The 21,267-nt window shown below is 50.5% G+C and overlaps 1 protein-coding gene across 5 annotated transcripts in view; it reads right to left on the bottom strand.

Moving 5' to 3' along the window:
* Positions 1 to 21,267, bottom strand: part of Ccnd3 (cyclin D3) — a 63,374-nt gene that overhangs the window by 41,772 nt on the left and 335 nt on the right. Inside the window, exon 1 of one of the 5 annotated variants that reach the window (XM_090355682.1) lies at positions 20,810 to 21,237. The exons of 1 other annotated variant lie outside the window; for it this stretch is intronic. The gene's annotated coding sequence lies outside the window, so the exon portion shown is untranslated. Of the gene's footprint in view, positions 1 to 20,414; positions 20,690 to 20,809; positions 21,238 to 21,267 lie in introns of those variants that run through there. 3 more of the 5 variants (XM_090355684.1, XM_090355685.1, XM_090355680.1) reach the window with 3 other exon arrangements.

Raw genomic sequence — 21,267 nt, 5'->3', positions numbered from 1 at the left:
ACCCGGCTCTCATGGAGGGGGAGCAACCGTCTGATTCCGGTCCCCTAGGCTCCCAGGGCCAGCTTAGGGACTGTCCCCAGATACTGAGTGAGACATTATCACCATCACCAGCATCATCCACACAGTCACTGGTACGGAAGGGAAGCTCCACGTTACATCCCTAAACTCAGGGCCTGGACACGGCCCCTGAGTCTCTCGGTGCTCAATCACTTGAGCCACAACTCTGCTTCTGACTTTTTAGTGAGAGAAGATTCTCATAGACTTTCCTGCCCAAGCTCGTGTCAAACCATGATCCTCACACCTCAGACTCATGAGTAGCTAGGATTACAGGTGTGAGCCACTGGTACCCAGCCTGAACTAACTTTTTTAAGATTTTGCTCAAAAGTCCCTTGCTTATTCTTCAAAAATGTGAATGTTGGCCGTGAGTTTGGCCTAGTGGTAGAGTGCTTGCCTAGCATGCACGAAGACCTGGGTTCGATTCCTCGGTAACACATACATAGAAAAAAGCCAAAAGTGGTGCTGAGTCTCACGTGGTAGAACTCTAGCCTTGAGAAAGTCCAAGGACAGTGCTCAGGCCCTGAGCTCAAGCCCAGGACTGGCAAAAAAAAAAATGTGAATGTTTAGCTATGCCAGCTGCTGAGATCTGAGGATCCTGGCTCAACACCAACAGAGGCAGACAAATCTGAGAGACTCTAATCTCCAATTAGCCAAACCACGTAAGACTACAAGGCCTTGAATTCAAGTCCCAATACTGGCACACATTCACACAGACACATAAATGTGGAGGTTGGGCTGGGAATATGGCTTAGTGGTAGAATGTTTGCATAGCATGCATGAAGCCCTGGATTCAATTCTTCAGTACCACATAAACAGAAAAAGCCAGAAGTGGCACTGTGGCTCAAGTGGTACAGTGCTAGCCTTTAGCTAAAGAAGCTCAGGGACAGTGCTCAAGTCCTGAGTTCAAGCACCAGAATTGGCTTAAAAAAGTGAGTAACTGGGAATTTCATATACTGTATGTTTCAGAAACTTTTTTTCTCTCATATATAGCACAAGAACTAGAAGGAACTATATCATTTATTTTTTATTTTATTTTTTTGTCCAAGATGGGGACTTTCTGACACTTGCTTTCATTCACTGGCTGGCACTCTACCGTCTGAGCCACGCCTCTAGTCCTGTATCATGTACATGTTCATTGTGTCCTCATTAAGATGTCCAAATCTTTTTTAATTTCTTCTGGAAATAGAATTGTCCTCTCTATAGCCTAGCCTATCTATGGTCAGTCTAGAGCACTAGAACATTCCTTGACCTATAGAACTGAGATCTTTCTTCCTTTCTTTTTTTTTTGGTGGGTCTTGGGGCTTGAACGAGGCCTGGGCGCTGTCCCTGAGCTCTTCAGCTCAAGGCTACCACCCTACCCTTGGGCCTAGGCATTGTCCCTGAGCTCTTCAGCTCAAGGCTACTGTCCTACTTTTTTTTTTTTTTTTTTTTTGCCGGGCTTGGGCTCAGGGCCTGAGCACTGTCCTTGGACTTTCTCAAGGCTAGAGCTCTACCACTTGAGCCTCAGCACCACTTCCGGCTTTTTTCTATGTATGTGGTACCAAGGAGTCGAACCCGGGTATTGGTACATGCTAGGCAAGCACTCTACCACGAGGACAAACTACAGGCCCTACTGTCTTACTCTTGAGCCAAACCCCACTACACATTTTCTAGAGGCTAATTGGACATAAAAATCTCAGGTCTTTTGTGTCCTGGCTGGCTTTGAACCTTGATCCTCGTATCTCAGCCTTCTGAGTAGTTAGAATTACAGGCATAAGCCATTGCGCCGCTGGCTTAAAGTGGTTATTTTTTAATTGACAAATAAAATCATTATATATTTAGGGTATATAGCATGATGTATTAAGAATAGAAACTGTGGAATGGTTAAGGAACCATTCATTAAGCTAATTAACATGCCTTAGTTCACATGTTTTTGTTTTTTCTTACCAGTCCTGGGCTTGAGCTCAAGGCCTGAGCACTGTCCTTGGACTTTCTCAAGGTTAGAGGCTCTACCACTTGAGCCTCAGCACCACGTCCAGCTTTTTCTATGTATGTGGTACCGAGGAATCGAACCTGGGACTTTGTGCATGCTAGGCAAGCACTTTACCACTAGGCCAAACTCCCGGCCCTCACACGATTATTTTCTGTGGTGACAACATTTTAAATCATGTTTTGTTTGCTTGTTTTAGTATTTTAGTTTATTTTGCTTTTTTTTTTTTTTTGCCAGACCTGGACTTGGAACTCAAGACCTGGGCACTGTCCTTTAGCTTTTTCAAGATTAGCACTCTACCACTTGAGCCACAGCACCACTTCCAGCTTTTTTTTTTTCCTCCTGTGTATGTGGTACTGAGGAATCGAACCCAGGGCTTCATGCATGCTAAGCACTCTACCACTAGGCCACACTCCTGGCCTGGTTCTAGGACTTGAATTCAGCACTTCAGACTTTGCAGGCTGGGGTGGTTTTGGACTGCAATCCTCTAGCTACCAGCCTCCGGAATAGCTAGGATTACTACAGGCATGAGCCACTGGTGCTTGGTTTAAGCTTAGCAACTTTTGAGTCTATCATACACATGTTGCACAATTGATCTTTAGGACTTATTCTTCCTGTTTAGTTGAAATTTTATATCGCTTGACTTGCATAGAAACATTTTCAAACCTGTGTCCTATGTGAGGAAACTGAGTCTGGGTGTGGTAGGGCGGTTCAGTCTGTTGTGAGAGTTCAACTGCACACTAATCTCTCTTCCCCCTGGAACATGGGAATGAGGTCAGTTCCTACCCAGTGGCCTCTGGGAGCGATTCCGTGAGAGAACAGAGTGGAGCACGTACTCCATGCTTGGCCAGCGTCAGCTATGGCTACTATTCTTGGCTCCAGAGTTCACATTCTCTCAAGTCCAGCTTGTTGCCTTACTGAGAGAAGGAAGCAAGCTAATCCTGAGTGATGCCTTCAGGAAATGTCAGAGAAACCAAAAGGACACAAAGGATCACCACATCTGTGTCACCAGGCAGAGGAGAGCAAGGACCCGCCCTGGCGGTCTGTTTCTCTTCCTCAGCCTGGCTCTCCCCTGCAGGGCACCTGCTCCCATCTGGCACCTCTGTCCCTCCCTGTGCCTTCCTGCTCCCCCACCCTGCCTGGGGTCCCCTGCCTCAGCTGTCAACCTAATCAGGGCCCCACAGCCTCTCCAGCAGGGAGTGGGTGCCCCGGCACTGGGGGGGCCTGGGAGGGCCCCTGATAAACAGCTGCAGTCCTTGTTCACAGGATCTGTCATCTTCGAAGGAAAGGCAGAAAACTAACTGGGGCAGAGGCTGATAACGAGTCACATTGTTGCTGCCCTGCAGCCTCAGCATCAGGGAGCCCCCGCTCATCCGCTGAGATCAGCGTGCATGAGTCTGGTCCCCACAAAGCCTTTCTTCATTGCACCCCATCACCCAGTCCCTGAAGCTTCTGTTGCATCCAGCTTATTGCAGCCAGGCATTACATGAAGACGACTCTCCTCCTGTGTTGGGGGCTCAAATAGTCTGGGAGCTCCAGAAGGCAGGAAATATATCTCCTGGATCGAGCACAAAACTGAGGAAATAGCTGTGGAAAATCATGCAATGATAGGGCCACCTGTAGATGGAATGCTACACAAGCCCTAAAAATGTATATGCCACCAGGCACTGATGGCTCACACCTGTAATCCTCGCTATTCAGAAGTTGAGATCTGAGAATGGCAGTTCGAAGCCAGCCTGAGCAGGAAAGTAAGTCCATGAGATTTTTTTTTAAACCAGTCCTGGGGTTTGAACTCAGGGACTGGGCACTGGACCTGAGCTTCTTTTGCTCAAAGCTAGCCTTCTACCTCTTGAACCACAGCATCACTTCCAGCCTGAGGAATCGAACCCAGGGCTTCATGCATACTAGGCAAGCACTCTTATCACTAAGCCATATTCCCAGCCCTAACTTGAGATTTCAATGATTGCCTTTCTCCTTTAGCTTTATACACTCCAAACAAAAGTTGAATAAGTATCTTTTGACTACTCTTCTTATTACTCTAACTACATATTAAACATTATAGTTTTGTGCTAGGCATTTGTGGCTCTCTTATACAATCCTAGCTACTCAAGGGACTGAGATCTGAGGATTGTGGTTCCCAGTCTGCTAGAGCAGGAAAACTCAATGACATTTTTTTTTCTCCTGTCATGGGGCTCAAACTCAGGGCCTAGAAACTGTCCCTGAACTCATTTTTGGTCAAAGGTAGCGCTATACCATTTGAACCACAGCACCACTTCTAGCTTTTTTGGTCATTAATTGGGGATAAGAGTCTCATGGACTTTCCTACCAAGGCTGGCTTTGAACCACAATCCACAGATTTCAGGCTCCTGAGTAGCTAGGATTACAGGTGTGAGCCACCAGCACCCAACCTTTGATGAGACTCTTAACTCCCATTAATCACCAAGAAGCTGGAAGCCCAGGCCCTGAGTTCAAGCTCCAGTACCAGCACACATACATGCGCCCATACACATGCATGCACACATACAAATTAATAATAAAAAGGGTGGAGAGAGAAAAGCAAATGGAAAATTAAAAGCAATCGTTTGCTACCACTTCCTCTAGGGCTGGGTCATGGTTTTAACGGTGTGTGTAACATATACTGCCTGGCACACTCACACACACCCAAACACACGAATAGCTATTTATTTCCTCTGTGAGGGGGTAAATAAAGATCAGACCAAAACAGGCTCCCCCAAACCACTGGAGGGTCTTCCCCAGGTGTTGATGCTGCCCTTGGCTTAGAGAAGTCACAGGCGGTTGCCTGCTTGTGTCAGCCTCCCTCTCTTCACGCACGTGCGGGTCGGGCTCACCGGGAGGCCCCGTGTGCAGAGGGGAAACGAGAGGTGCAAGACCAGGCTTCCTCATTCTTCCTCCAGCCCAGCCCAGCGCAGCAAGGCACACCCACCCCACCACTGGCAGAGCTGCTAGCAATAGACATGTAGACTGGATCAAGCCTGTAATCCTAGCCACTCCAGAGGCTGAGATCTGAGGACAGACTTTGAAGAAGGCTGAGCTAAAAAGTAAAGCAGAGTTTTAAATCCAGTTCACCAGCCAAAAGCTGGAAGTGGAGGGGTGGCTCAAGTGGTAGAGCTCCAGTACTGAGTAGAAAAAGAACATGAGACTCTGAGTTTAATACCAGCACAAGGAAAAAAAAAAAAACTGATCTTAAAATTTGAGACCATGACATTTGTAGTCACCAGTCATGTACCTCTGAGCAAAATCCCTTAGCTTCTCCATGCCCTACTTTCCTCCATGTGTGCGTGTGTGCGCGTGTGCGTGTGTGTGTGCGCGCACACATGCGCATGCATGCTTGAACTCAGGATCTGGGCACTACCCCTGAGCTTTTGTGCTCCAGAGTAGCACTCTACCACTGAGTCACAGATCGACTTGTGGCTTTTTTTTTTTTTTTTTGCAACTGGAGATAAGGATCTCCTGGACTTTCCTGCTTAGGCTGCCTTAGAACTACAATCCAGATCTGTCTCCTGAGCAGCTAAGATTTACAGGCATGAGAGACTGATCTATGAGATTCTTCCTTTATAAATGGTATCTGCAAGCACCAGTTCTGTAATTGGCACACAGTAGGCACTCATTTAACCACAGCCATTGTTACCATGCAAGTGGATTTGGGGAATGCAGCAGACACAGCTAGAGAACCTGGACATCCTCAACCTCCCCCACGGGAGGCCAGGACAGGAAACTGTGGCAACACAGAGGAAGAGAGAGGCAGAGCTGGAGGTGACACCAGGGAGGGGAGAGGAGAAGAGAGGGCTCAGGGATGCCCACACTGGGGTGGCAGGGTGGAGGACACAGCTGTGGCATCTATCAGCTGTCTGCAGCTGATAGTTCCTGTGTGCCCATCTCATGCTTGTCCCCGCCCTGGCATTTTTCCCGCCACCACTACCACCACAGCCCTGTTGTCACTCTGGTGTCAGCTGCTGCTTCTTGCCCCATCTTCCTGCCCCTGAGGAGGCAGAAGAGGATGCTGAGACATAGAAAGTGGGGAACAAGGGTACAGGCTCAGGAGACAGACTGTGTGAGGTCCCCAGCAAGGGAGGGCTGTCACCTCTAGATTGCTTATGTGGAGGAAAGGACTGTGGACATGCAGGCATGAGGCCAGCAGGGTCAGAGAGCACATGGCTTCTGTCATGCAGTCTGTTAGTTCCCCCCCAGGGCCAACTTCGTGTCTGTTTCTCATGCGGCTTCCTCGGGTGCCATGTTCAGAGGGGTCTCCTGCCCGACTAAATGCATGGTGATCACCATCTTAAATCCTTCATCTTACTGATCAGCCCAGTACTGGGCCTTGAACTCAGGGTCTTGTGCTGGTGCTCTATCCACTTGAGCCATAACTCCACATTTCCCACTTTTTGTTGATTAATGGGAGATAAGAATCTCTTGGATTTGTATGCCCTAGGCCTGCACTGAATCCTGATCTTCTGATCTCAGCCTCCTGAGTAGTTAGGACTAGAAAGGCATGGAGCTACAACTTTAACTTGTGCACAAAGGGCCTTGCAAATTGAGCTACTGACTTTGGCTACTACGAATATTCGTTTACTGTGTCTGCTGACAACGGGAGACTTCAGAGGCCTTTGGGAGAAGGAAGTAGTCTCAAGGGGGTCATTGATGTGGACCTTGCCAACTTGCTGCCAGTTAGAGATGAAGCAGTGAGGCCCCCCAAGCCTCTCTCTGGGCATTTGGGAGTCCATGTGTCCTTTCAGTCATGTACCCGCTACAGGCAAAGTGTCTGATGTATGCGAGTGCAAACTCTGCATCTGTGCACCCAAGCTCAGAAACAAAAATGCACACCACATCGGACCCTTCTCAGTGCCACCCAGGCTAGCACTGAAGTCTCCCTCAGTGCCCACATCCAGCTGGGGCCTTCTGCTCAGACTGGAACTGGGATGGGGGTCACAGATGAAGGGGGACACTCATGACTACTCTTGGTGGCCTTGGCCCTGCCCTGGGCTCTTTCTGGTTCAACTTTAATTCCAGTTAGGGATGTGTGGGTCACTGCTCCGGATCACAGGAGATGAGGAACTCTGCAGCCCCTGCCCACCTCCCACCCTATCTAGGGTATACTGAGATACCATGTTGGGGATGGAGCTTCAACAAGAAGTTCAACAAGCTTGCTGGGTGCTAGTGGCTCGTGCCTATAACTCTAGCTACTCAGGATCATGATGAGATGGTGCTGTGGCTCAAAGTGGTAAAGCACTAACCTTGAGCACAAAAACTCAGGGACAGGGCCGAGAGTTTGGTCTAGTGGTAGAGTGCTTGCCTAGCATACATGAAGACATGGGTTCGATTCCTCAGTACCACATACATAGAAAAAGCAGGAAGTGGTGTTATGGCTCAAGTGGTGGAGTCAAGCCTTGAAAAAATCCAAGGACAGTGCTCAGACCCTGATTTCAAGCCCCAGGACTAGCAAACAAGCAAGCAATAAATAAATACTCAGAGACAGCACCCAGGCCCTGAGTTCAAGCCCCAGGCAATACAAACATACATACATATATACATACTCACTCAGGGACAGCACCCAGGCCCTGAGTTCAAGCCCCAGGACCAACATACACACATAAAGGAAGCAGCTCAGGAGGCTTTGCTCGAACCCACTGCCTATGTCCCTGACTAGATGGGATAGAGCTGATCAGATGCTTACAGACACAGGTACCTTCTTTCCCCAGTATCCCAGACCCTGCCTCAACTTCCCCACACTCATCACCACAGCCCTGTGTCCTGTTCTCAGGCCTTCGTGGCTGGCTCAGGGGAAGAATCTGAGGGTGGCCCAGCCTGGCAGGTGGAGGCTAGCCCTGGAAGAGGCCCCCTCTTCATCCACCTCCGGCCACCTGTCCTGAGTCCTCAGGCTTCCAAACAGCTGGAGAGCTCCCAGCCTCTGGAGAAGGGGGGTTGGTATGGGAAGGAAGTGCTGAAGCAGCCTGAGCCAAGGCTGGAGGGGAGCCCCATCGCTGAGGGGGATGCTGAGAGCGCATGAGGCGGGGTGCTCTGGAGAAGGGAAATGGGGGGTGGGATGGGAGAAGGAATGCTGCTGTTCCTCGGGGTGCAGCTGTTTATTTTGATCTCCCTGTCAGCTGCTGCTGCCCTTATCTTGGGACTCAACCCAGACTCCACCTCTGTTGCTAAGCTGGGGAGGCAAATCAGGGAAGAACTTCCTCACCTCCTTAGTCTCCCCAACCTCTCCCTTTCCAGGCTGCTAAAAGAGACCAGGGGAACGCCTGGCCTCCTCAGTCCCCCATATATGATCTCAGCTGGAGGGTCATTTGTTATGTCATTTGCTCCCAGCCACTCAAAGTAGGCAGGACACTGTGTATGTATGCATGCATGTGTGCATATATGTGCATGCATGTGTGTGTGCGCGCGTGTGTGTGTGTGTGTGTGTGTGTGTGTTGGTACAGAGGCTTGAATTCAGGGGCAGGGTGCTGGCCCTCACTTAGCTTTAGCACTTGAGCCACATCTCCACTCTGGCTTTTTTGTGATCTCTAGATTCTGCTCTGGGCCTTGCTGGACCCCTGATGGCCATCTGAGAAGCCACTGAAATAGTGAGATTCATTTTTCTATGAACAAATTCATGGGCCGGGAGTGTGGCCTAGTGGTACAGTGCTTGCCTATCATGCATAGAGACCAGGGTTTGATTCCTCGGTACCACATATATAGAAAAACCTTAAGTGGTGCTGTAGCTCAAGTGGTACAGCGCCAGCCTTGAGGAAAAGCCCAAGGACAGTGCTCAGGCCCTGAGCTCAAACCATGGGACTGGCAAAAAAACCCAAAAAAACAAATTCATGGGAGCCTAACTCAAAATGTGATTTTTTTTTTGGGGGGGGAGGGCAGTTTTGGGGCTTGAACTTGGGGCTTGAGCCCTGTCCTTGGACATTTCTCAAGGCTAGAGCTCTACTACTTAAGCCACAGCACCACTTCCAGCTTTTTTCTATGTATGTGGTACTGAGGAATCGAACTCAGGTCTTCATGCATGCTGGGCAAGCACTCTACCACTAGGCCAAACTCCCGATCCAAAATGTGATTTTCTTTTCTTTTCTGTGCCAGCCCTAAAGCTCAAACTCAGGGTCCTGAGCTTTTGTTGCTCAGGGTTAGCACTCTTCCAGCTTTTTGCTGGTTAACTGGACATAAGAAACTTATGGACTTTCCTGTCCAGTCTGGCTTTCAACTGTGATGCTTAGTTCTTAGCCTCTTGAGTGACTAGCTAGGATCAGGAGTTCAAGGTCTGCTAGGACTGCATAGTAAGTTCCAGGAAAGCTTGGGCTATCTAGAACCCTGTCTCAAAAATAACCCAAAACAACAACAGCAACAAATGGATCTACAATAACAAAAGGAAGAATTGTGTAGGGAACCACTTGTTTGGTAGATTTTTATTTATTCATTGGTTTGTTTTGAAGTACCTGTAGTTAAATCTAGGGCCTAGCAAGTGCTCAGACACTTGAGCCACGCCCCCAGCCCTTTTTAGTTTATATTTACATATAATATGTATTTATGTGTGTAGATAAAAATGGGCTAAAATTTAAAATAAAAAACACTTCAGGGGGGCAGGAGTTTGGCCTAGTGGTTGAGTGCTTGCCTAGCATGCACAAAGACCCGGGTTCGATTCCTTGGTACCACATATATAGAAAAAAGCCAGAAGTGGTGCTGAGGCTCAAGTGGTGAGCTCTAGTCTTGAGAAAGTCCAAGGACAGTGCTCAGGCCCTGAGCTCAAGCCCAGGACTGGCAAAAAAAAACAACAACAACAACAAAAAAAACCACTTCAGGGACTGAGAGTTTAGTCTAGTGGTAAAATGCTTGCCTAGCATGCATGAAGACATGGGTTTGATTCCTCAGTACCACATACATAGAAAAAAGCTGGAAATGGTACTGTGGCTCTAGTGGTAAAGCTCTAGCCTTGAGAAAGTCCAAGGACAGTGCTCAGATCCTGAGTTCAAGCCCCAGGACTCTCACAAAAAAAAAAAAAAAAAAAAAAAAAAAAACTTCAAATGATGAAAACATTATTCTAATTAAGCTTGGGTTGACACTAAAAACTGTATCTCCTGGAATTTTTTTTAAAAAATTTTCTTTCCAAATATTTAGTACCTAGAAAAATATCCTCTATTGCCAAGAGAATGGTACAATTTAAGATCCACTTGTGATTTCCTTTCCACCCTTCTCCATCCTTTACTGGTGATCATCACCAGTTTTTCCTCAATGGTTTGAGAGTTTTTCCAGTCATCCTCGATGAGAAAGCTCCATGGCTATCATGGATGCTTGCGGCTCACGTGTGAGTGAACCTCATGGTGGACTCAAGCCCACAGCCCAGCGGGGAGAGGCACACAGGCAGGCAGTGTGGACAGCAGGCCGCATACTTCATTGAGGAAGTATGCACCCCGCCTCCGGGGGCAGCACAGAGGACTCTTCCTGCTTCCCCGGTGACTAAGTGCCCTTGTATCTACCTTCAAAACATTTTTTTGTCGTATTACTCCTTATTTCCACTAGCTATGTAGATTTTGCCTGGCCAATTATTGTTCTATTCCGTCCCTGGTAATAGCTTGCGCATGTGACATGCCCCAGAGCCTTCAATGGCTCCCTATTATCTACCAAATAAAAGTCCTAACTCCCCTACTCGGCTTCTTCACCCCTGTCTCCATTCTCCACCTTTATGTCTCACTACAGACACAGGCCTGTCCATTCATCTGTCCATACATCCATCCATCCTTCCTTCCTTTCCCCTTCCCCCTCTTTCTTCTCCCTCCCCCTCTTCTTTTTTTTTGTGTGTGTGTGTATAGGCTTGAACTCAGGGATTCCTACTCAGTCAGCCAAGCCTGTTGTCTAACTCTCCCTTTTCCAATGACATTTTCTGCCTTAGATTAGATTTGTCTTTGTCTACAACCAAATTCATACAGGCACACAGACTGAGGCAGGGACAAGTCAGGCCTTCCTGGTCCTCTACTGTATCAGGCATTTAAACAGATTTTTTTAAAAAAGTACATCAAGCCTATGCTTCTCATTTGTTGTTTTTGGAAAATATACTCATAATTTTATTTTATTTTATTTTTTAAAAGAGAATGGCTGGGGAGCCAGGAGCATGGCCTAGTGGTAGAGTACAAAGTCCTGGGTTTGATTCCTCGGTATCACATACACAGAAAAAAGCTGGAAGTGGGGCTGTGGCTCAAGAGGTAAAGCGCTAGCCTTGAGAAAGCCCAAGGACAGTGCGCAGGCCCTAAGCTCAGGCCCCAGGAATAGCAAAAAAGAAAAAAGTGGCACTGTGGCTCAAATGGTAGGGTACTAGCCGTGAGCAAAAAGCTCAGGGACAGTACCTAGGTTCTGAGTTCAAGTCCCAGGACTGGAAAAACAAAACAAATGGCATTTTTGAGAGAAAATTTCAGCTGGTCCATTACTCTCAAGAGTAACCTGTTCCCTCTGCATTCCCTCAGTAGTGTCTCTCAGACCTCTTCAGTCACCCATAAGCCCTCAAAAGCTTGCATACGCAATTCCTGAACGTGCTCAGGTGACACAGAATGCCACAGGAGCAGACACCAGCCAGCCAAGAAACCTACATAGCTGTTCACACGATGTGGTCTCTGGTCCCAGACTCAACCAAGACTGGGTCGTTTGTCCCCATGAGAACCTGCCATGCCGGGTGGCCTCCGAGGACCAGGGCTGCTCAACACTGGCACAGCTGTCTGAGCAGAGCAAGGACACTTCCACAGCCTCTTGGGGTCACTGGACCCAGTTTAACCATCAGCTCCCGAGCTGCACTTTGGGCTATGGTGTTGGTGCGACCCCCACCAAAGCTTTGGGGGAGGACAGCGGGGAGAGAAAACGAGCATGGGAGGGGGCGCTCAAGGAAAATCTTGCTTGTATCATCACTGTAGTAGGCCGACTGTGGTTGGGCTGATTCATTCAGGGCTCCCCAGATCAATCAGCCCCCCTGCCCCACCTAGAAAAGCTCACCACCCACTCTCGCTTCCGGGGTCATGGGTGACTCCTGACCTAGCTGGGGAAGGACTGAGTGGTTCTTGTTGTCCCCTTTCCCTGCCCATCCATCTGGCTTGGTTTAGTGCACAATCCCGATGCTGTGGCCAGTGCTGAGGGGTGGAGGGTCCTCTGGAATACCCAGGGGACCTATCTCCAAGGCAACCAGCAAAAAGCTAGGCTGGAAGTATGGCTCATGTGGTAGAGTACTCACCTGGCAAGCAAGCTGAGTGAGTACAAGGAATGTCTTGATTTCAATCCCAAGTATCAAGAAAGGAAGGAGGGAGGGAGGGAGGGAAGGAAGGAAGGAAGGAAAGAAGGAAGGAAGGAAGGAAGGAAGGAAGGAAGGAAGGAAGGAAGCTCACAGGGTTCCTATGAGGAGAAATGAGTTAATAGAGATGTCTTCTAAATGTACTTATTTCCAAGTGACGCATGGCAAGCGAGGCACTGACACCCAGGGAAATGTATTTGCAATGTATTTGCTGAGGCCTCGGAGAAAGCACACCAAACATGATTTGCGGCAGCTGTCACAGGAAAAGAGGGAGCAGGGGGGAGACTGAATGAGGACCACCCAGAGGCCAAGCTCAAGCCTCAAGGGTGTACACAGTTGTTTTTTTCTTTTTCTTCTGTCAGTCATGGGGCTTGAACTCGGGGCCTGGGCAGTGTCCCTGAGCTCTTTCACTCAAGGGGAGCGCTCTACTACTTTGAACCACAATGCCACTTTTAGTCTCCTGGTTGTTCACTGGAGATAAAGAATCTCACAGACTTGCCTGCCCTAGCTGCCTTTGAACTGTGGTCCTCAGATCTCAGCCTTCTGAGTAGCTAGGATTACAGGCATAAGCCAGGGGCATGGCCCAGTTTGTAGTGTTTTCCATTGGAACCCAAAAGGCTGGACTCCAGGATAAGAAACTTAGCTGATCTTAGTGGTAGAAGCCAAGTCAAAAAGCTCCCCAGATACCAGCCCACAGGGCGGGAGGGAAGGAAGGAAAGAAGAAAAGAAGGAAAGAAGGAAGGAAGGAAGGAAGATTCTGGGAGAGCCAGGGGAGAGTGGTGAGGAAGAGACAGAGACAGGAAACTAGTATATTCTATCCCTGGCCTATACGTTGCCTGTGGTGACAACAGATCCCACATTTGAAGAGACTGGGTGAGAGTCTCTCCAGGGGCCTGTAGCAGACTGCTTAGCAAGCAGGGACGGAGCTGGAAAGGAGGGGAGGGCAGCCATGAATCTCTGCGGAGGAGCCTGTGGCCCTCCTCCTCCGACACCCCTCCCCCTCCGGCACCCCTCCCTTGGGTCTAAGTCACAGTGGATTCTAGGCTCCCAGGTCCAGGGAGCTTAGCATATGGCAGCTTAAGAAAGGTTCTGTGATGAATGCGGTTCAGGGACAAGCAGGCCCCAGAAAGTGGGCCCCAGGTGCCCCATCCTCCCGCCCCGCTGGCCAGTCCTCTCCCCCCTCCAGCTGCGGGCCAAGTTGGAGCTGAAGGTCTCCAGCTGTCAGAGGCCCCTGCCCCGAATTCCTTTCCCAGAACTCAGGGAGCCCTGGGGAGGGGCAGGGAGGAGCTGCCTGGAGGGAAGCGTGACTTGGAGCAGAACACTGGGGCCAGCACGGGGAGTTCCTGCGACCGACTGCCCTGACTTTCAAGGATTCTATCCAACTCACCACAGGCCAGCACTTGCGGGTCTATTTTTATTCTAGAAGAAATTGGGGAGAAATGAAGCTACAGGCAGCCCAAGAAGGAACAAAATGAGGGCTCTTTCAACAGCCCCACTGACTGCCACCCAAAGCAACGCAGACTGGGAGACAATTAAAGATGGCAGTGTGAAGTGAATGCTGGGGTGTGTATGTCAGCCTGGGCCTCGAGCTTTAGTTCCTGAATGCTGTCCCTGAACTCTTATTTTGCTCACGATGGGTGCTATACTACCTTAGCCACAGCTCCACTTCCAAGTTTTGGTGGTTTATTGGAGATAAGAGTCTCAGCGAAGACTCTCCTGTACTGAGCTGGTTTCAAAATGTGACACTCAGATCTCGGCCTCCTGAGGAGCTAGGATGACAGGCGGGAGCCACCAGTGTCTACCTTTATCCCTGCTCTTTTTCTAAGAGTCTGGGGGACAAAAATCAGATGTCAATGAAGTGTCAACAAAGGAGAAAGTGGCAGCTCTCTTCTCTGAGGTCTTTCTGGGTTTTTTTCTTGAGTGTGTGTGCTTTGTTTTGTTTGTGGGTCATGGGGCTTGAACTCGGGGCCTGGGCACTGTCCCTGAGTTCTTCAGCTCAAGGCTATCACCCTACCCCTTGACCCACAGCCCCACTTCCCTTTTTCTAGTGATTAATTGGAGACAAGAGTCTCAGGTCTTTAGTGCCCTGACTGGCTTTGAACCACAATCCTCTGATCTTAGCCTCCTGAGTAACTGGCGTGAGCCACCATGCCTGGCTCCTCTGAGGCCTCTCTAAAGACGTTCTTAAGCTTCTTGGTCAAGCTGCTGTGGGACTTCTGAGTCCCCCTTCCCTCCCTTTTTTGGGGGGGAGGGGCGGTCGGTCAAGGGGCTTGAACTCAGGGCCTGGGTGCCCTCTGAACGTTTTCCACTCAAGGCTAGTGCTCTACCACTTTGAGCCACAGCTCCACTTCAGTTTTCTCATGGTTAATTGGAGATAAGGCTTTTCCTGGCCCAGCTGGCTTTGAACCACGATCCTCAAATCTCAGCCTCCTGAGAAGCTAGGATTACAGGTGTGAGCCGTGGACTCTGGGCCCTAGTTCTCTTTTGAAGGGCAAGAAAGACCACTGCACAATAGGTAGGCTATGGTGCCCACCAGAACCACTTTCCTTGCCTTGGCTCCAGGATAAATGGGTCTTTCTATCCCAAGGGCAAAGGAAGGTCAGCAAGGAAAGCATGGGGGTGGAGGGGGCCCTGCCTAGAGGAAAGGAGTGGAGGCCTGCTTACTAAGAGCACATTTTATGGAAGCTCAATTGGGTCAAAAGCTGCTCCCTCGGTCCTGGTGTGTAAACAGCTGGAAATTGGGTGGGGACACAAGTCCCAGGAAACCAGCTGGCGCCTGAAGGACCAGGTGGCTTACTTCACCCTATTCAGGGCCCCTGGAGCAGATGTCCCGGGCACGTGTGCCACCTAGTGGACAGACCGGGACTTCCATGGGATCACCAAGCATAGCAGTTAAATAGATGATCAGCAGGGCAGCGCCCAAGGTGCAGTGCAGGAGACCTGAGATACTCCCCACAGCAGAGACCCCTCGTAGAGTACTCACTGCTGTACGTGCCCCTAGGCATCACTCACTCCTTTAGACAGATGAGACATTATTTGTGCTGGCACTAGGATTTGAACACAGGGCCTCTTGCCTGTTGGACTTAGCTTGCTAGTCTGGCACTCTACCACCCAAGTCATCCAGGGCTACACATTCTTTGTTAGAAAGGGCTAATGCTGGGGCTGGGAGTTTGTCCTAATGGTAGAGTGCTTGCCTAGCATGCAGGAAGACCCGGGTTTGATTCCTCGGTACGACATACATAGAAAAAAACCAGAAGTGGTGCTGAGGCTCAAGTGGTAGAGCTCTAGCCTTGAGAAAGTCCAAGGACAGTGCTCAGGCCCTGAGCTCAAGCCCAAGACTGGAAAAAAAAAAAAAAGAAAGAAAAGAAAAGAAAAGAGAAGAGAAGAAAAGAAAGAAAGTGCTAATACTTTGGGCTGGGAATGTGGCATACATGAAGCCCCTGGGTTCCATTCCTCAGTACCACATAAACAGAAAATGCCAGAAGTGGTGCTGTAACTCAAATGGTAGAGTGCTAGCCTTGAGCAATAAAAAGCTCAGGGACAGTGCACAGGCCCTGAGTTCAAGCCCCAAGACTGGGAAATATAACTACTACTACTACTACTAATAATAATAACAAAGAAGTGCTAATGCTGTCAGGCAATGGTGGCTCACACCTGTAATCCTAGCTACACAGGAGGCTGAGATCTGAGGATTGTGATTCAAAGCCAGCCAGGGGGCCAGGAGTCTGGCCTAGTGGTAAAGTGTTTGCCTAGCATGCATAAAGGCCCAGGTTTGATTCCTCAGTACCACATACATAAGGGGGGAAAAAAGCCAGAAATGGTGCTGTAGCTCAAGTGGTAGAACCACAGCCTTGAGGGGGAAAAAAAAAATCCAAGGACAGTGCTCAGGCCCTGAGTTCAAGCCCCAGAACTGGAAAAAAAAAAGCCAGTCCAGGCACTAAAGTGTCTGAGACGCTTATCTCCAATTAACCACTAGAAAACTGGAAATGATGCTGTGGCTCAAGGGGCAGCCTTGGGCTGAAAAGCTCAGGGACAGCACCTAGGCCCAGAATTCAAGTCCTATGACCATTCCCCCCCCCCAACAAAAAAAAAGCGTTAATGATTTTTAGAAACATGCTTTCAGGTTTCTACTACTTTCCTCAAGACCTTCCTATTTGTGTGAGTGTGTGTGCATGCACGCGTGCCACACTAGTAGCACACTGGTGGTAGGATCTGAACTCAAGGCTCCCTTGGCTTTTTTGCTCAAGGCTGGTGCTCTACCACTTGAGTAACAGCTCTACTTTGGCTTTTTTGCTGTTTAACTGGATATGGGTCCTGACTTGGGCCGAGAGCATAGCTTAGTGGTAGAGTGCTCACCTAGCATGCACCAAGACCTGGGTTCGATTACTCAGTACCACATACTCAGAAAAAGCCAGAAGTGGTGCTGTGGCTCAAGTGACAGTGTTAGCCTTGAGCAAAAAGTGTCCAAGGACAGTGCTGAGGCCTTGAGTCAAACCCAGGTCTGGGGGGGGGAGGGAGGGCGGGGAGAGCTGGGCACGGTGGCTCATGTCTGTAATCCTAGCTATTCAGGAAGCTGAGATCTGAGGGCCATGGTTCAAAGCCAGCCTGGGCACTAAAGAACTTGAGACTCTTATCTCCAATTAACCACTAGAAAACCGGACGTGGTGGTGGTGTGGTGTGGTGTGGTGTGGGTAGAGCGGGCCTTGAGCTGCAGAGCTCAGGGACAGCCTCGAGGCCCAGAGTTCAAGCCCCACTACCAACAAAGAAAAAAGGGAAAAAAAAAAGTCTGTAAGAGTCTCATCTCCAATTAATCACCAGAAAACTGGACCTGGGGCTGTGGCTCTAGGGGGTAGGGCAGTAGCCTTGAGCTGAAGAGCTTAGGGACAGTGCTCAGGCCCAGAGTTCAAGTCCCAGGACCGACAAAAAAAGTCTTGATCTTACTGCTGGGATAACTGATCCTCAGGTCTCAGCTTCCCAATTACAGGACTGAGGCACTTGTACCCTGGATTCCCCAAATGTTGGGAAACAACGTCTCCCCCATTCCCTTCCTTCATTCTTCGCAGTGTACAGGCTCTAGGTATGCATGGGAGCAGTCAGTGAAGAGGAGACTTTCTGGAATTCACTTTTCCCATCTTGCAGAAATCCCAGGTGACAGGGTGTTGCCTGGCACTGCTGGTGGGCTGGAGAGTCTAGACCACCTGCAGTACCCAACAGGCCTCTGGCAATCCTAATGAACCCGGAGGATTTAAAATTTAAATGTCTGTGGGCAAGATACACACACCTACTGCTCAGCTGGGAAAGGGAAACTTGGCAGGGGCCCCAGAACTTTCTCCGCCCCCAGTCCTCTTTAAACTTCCTTTTGTGGTTTCTCAAGAGTACAACCTGTTCTTCACAGACGAGGAAGGAGATGAAGCAGAGGGGCTGGGGGAAAAGGGGGGCGCACCCCACCACAGGAACAGGGAGGAAGGGGTGGGGAGGGCAGAGCAGCAGCCTGGTGGGTACCTGTATGTACAGTTCTGAGTTTTCACATCTGGTGGCCGGCTCCCTCCCTCTATGCTCAACTCCAAGCACCCATTTCCTTTCCACCCTTCCATAAACGCTTCTCAAGGATGGGTACCAGCTCTGGGGCTGGAATTCAGGGCCTGAACTTTTTCGCTCAAGCTGGTGCTCTATCACCTGAACCATAGCTCCACTTCAGACTGTCTGGGAGTTAACTGGAGATTAGAGTCTCATGGACTTTCTTTTTTTTTTTTTTTTTTTTTTTTTTTTTGCCAGTCCTGGGCTTGAGCTCAGGGCCTGAGCACTGTCCTTGGATTTTTTCTCAAGGCTAGAGCTCTACCACTTGAGCCTCAGCACCACTTCCATCTTTTTTCTATGTATGTGGTACCGAGGAATCGAACCTGGGTCTTCATGCATGCTAGGCAAGCACTTTAACCACTAGGCCAAACTCCCGGCCCCTCTCATGGACTTTCTTGCCTGGGATGGCTTTGAACCATGATCCCCAGATCTCAGCTTTCTGAGTAGACAGGATTACATTGCTGGACCACCTTCCTAACCCAGCCTCCAGCTGGAATCCTTTCTCTTCCATGAGTCTCTGCTAAGCTTAAAGGATGCAGGAAACTGGTATTTCCTACATCCCCAGATTCCAAGGCTTCGTTTACAGCTATGCCTGAGATGGCCTTTGTTGTGTCTAACCTTGGTTTGTTTTTCTTGGCTCATTTATATTCCCTTCTTCCTAGTGAGTCTTGCCCAGACACACATCACACACACACACACACACACACACACACCCTCAAGAAAGGACACCAGCACTGGGTGGTTCCCACAGCCTTGAGCAGACCAGCTGCACCACTCTGTACTCAAGCTCCACTAACACCCCAGTGCCCCCCAAAACACAGGGCTTTGGGGCCATGGACTCCCCTTAGGAAACCCCCTAAACCCCTGGAATAAGGGCACATTCTATGTGGTCAGAGAGGCAAATTGGCCTGGAGGTTAAACATAGGGCTAGTGGTTCACGCCTGTGATCCTTGCTACTCAGGAGGTTGATGTCTGAGGATGGTAGTTTGAAGCTAGCCTGGTAAGGAAAGTCTGAGAGACTTACCTGCAATTAATCAGTCTCCACCTCTCCTTACCAGTCCCCACTTCTGTGGGAGCAGTCTTGCTGCGGTGTAACAAGCCACAAAAACTCCTTAATGGTCTCCAATAGCCCTTACACAAAATCTTAGCCAGAAAAACACCCCAACTCTGCCATTAATGTCTTGTTCCCTCTTAGGAAGTTACTTATCTTGTACCCTTTTCTTCAGCCATATGATGGTAATGAGACCACAGGGCTATCAGAAGGATTAAGTGAAATGATACAGAGCAGAGCACTTACTGAGCAGAGCACCTGACTACACAGAACTGTCACCCAGCATTCCCAGGAAGGGGAAGAGGAAGGTTTGGGACCAAGGAGGCCATTAGCTCAAAAACTAAGCATAGATGGGGACTCTTCTGGAATGATATGGAATGCCTTCAGTTTCAAGTCACAGGAACAGAAGCTGTATTTGTGCACACGATGACCCTCGCATCAAGCAGAGAGTATGGCTGCAGCAAACAGTTGCATGAACTCCCAAACTGCCATATCTCAAAGGAGCCAGGGATGAAAGTGGGGAAGAATCTACCAGCCGCGATGGCCACACGCACAGCTGGCACTAGAGGACTGGGGTGTGGGGCAGGCAGAGGGCACAGGACTTGGGAGAGGACACAGCCCCAGAATCTTGGATAGGAGTCAGTGTCCACTGAGATTTGCAGCATGCCCTGTGACTTTAACCCTAACTGGGATCTTGGGACTCAGTCCAGCAATTTGTCTTTCCCAGAATTCACCCTGCTCGTTCCCATCTCTTCAGCACAGCCAATGGGAGAGATCAGAAGTCGTAGCTGAGGAACCAGTGGATCACGGATCACAGTTCTCAACACCGCAGCTGGGGTTCAGTCCATCCGTACTCACGTCTCTGTCTGGGGAACCACTGGCACTCAAGAATTCCACACAAATTCCTTTTCTGGCTGAAGTCCCCCCCCCCCCCCCCAGCCAGAGCCCTAGTTACCTATTTGTGGTCCTGACCACGGAAGAACCAGCTCTGTAATCTCAGCATCCCAACACAATGTGTAGCCAAGTGCAAAGGAATGCTCAGCCTTAGCCACAGCAGCTTGTCCACAGACCACTAGACAGACACAGGAGACTGAGACCACCACCAAGACCACGACCACAACTACGACCGCACAACACCATAGAGTCCTCCTAGCTCCCCACCCACCCCTTCCCTGAGCCTCACTCACCCCTGGGGACAAGGTGTATGCCAACCCCCTAGATTTCCTGATTGGGGGGGAGGGAGGAAGGCTTTGCAAACATCTTGAAGGACTCAGGGCCTTGGAGGGCTTCTCTACCACTCAACTTGGAGCAAAACAGCTCACTCTGAGAGAAAATGAGGTGCGTGAGCTTCAGGGGTGATCCAGGAGGTAAGGAGGGCGCGGACACCTGAACCCACCCACTCCTGACTCCCAACTCCCCCTGTGCAGCCTAGGCTTGCAGTAAAGTCAGAGAAAGGGGGCGACGCCGACGGTCGCCAGGCCTACCTCTGGGCAGGTGAGTCCGCGAGCACCGGCGTGGGCTCCCAGTGCCAGGGCGCCTGTCTGGGGTCGGCGGCCGAGGTGAGGAGCCTGGATCTCACCTCCGGGCTTCCCAGCGAGGCCCACCCCCCGCAGGCGCGGCGTGTTTACAAAGTCAGCGCCGCGGGGCCCGAGCCCCAGGCTGGGCAGGAAGTGGGGGAGAGGGGGCGGGGAGACGAAGGGGGGCTGGGTGCTCCGCTCAGGTCCCGGGCCCGACCCCCGGCGCAGCCCGGCCGCTCCGGGGCGTGGCTGCCCGCCCCACCCCGGGCCGCGGGTGAGGGGTGGGGGTCGAGGGGATCCGCGGCCGGCGCCAGGCACACGCCGACCAGGAAGTCAACAACAGCGCGCGTGAACCAACTTACTACGCGTTAGGAACCGTGGCTGTCATCGGGAGGGGAAACTGAGGCACCGCGCGGGTGGACAGTGTGTCAAGAGTCCTACACCCAGCCACCGCGTCCCGGGAGCGCGGCGGGCCCGGGCCCGGCTCCCCACTCCCCTGCGGGTGGAGGGCGGGCCGCCTCTGAGGACGCGGGCCGGGGTCGGCGTCCGCGGGCGATGAAGAGACTGGAGGCTCCGGGGCGCCCCTAGATTATCTGCCCCTTCGAGTCAGCCGGGGAGCCGGTCAATAGGGCCCCCGAGCCGAGCGAGGTCGCGGGGAGGCGGCGGCTTCGCCAGGTGGGGCGCGTATTCAGCCCCCCCTCCCGGGCCTTCCGGGAGCCCGTGCTGTGTGCAAAACAAGTCCACATCAAAACGGGTTTAAACCCCTGAAGCCAACGGCGCCTTTTCCAGGCCCGCAAGCTGAAGACACGGCGCTGACAAA

This window comes from Megascapheus bottae, chromosome 22 (assembly GCF_031878675.1).
Source record: "Megascapheus bottae isolate mThoBot1 chromosome 22, mThoBot2.hap1, whole genome shotgun sequence".
Taxonomy (NCBI): domain Eukaryota; kingdom Metazoa; phylum Chordata; class Mammalia; order Rodentia; family Geomyidae; genus Megascapheus; species Megascapheus bottae.
The sequence above is the reverse complement of the archived record's forward strand: the minus strand, read 5'-3'. Positions and strand labels throughout refer to the sequence as shown.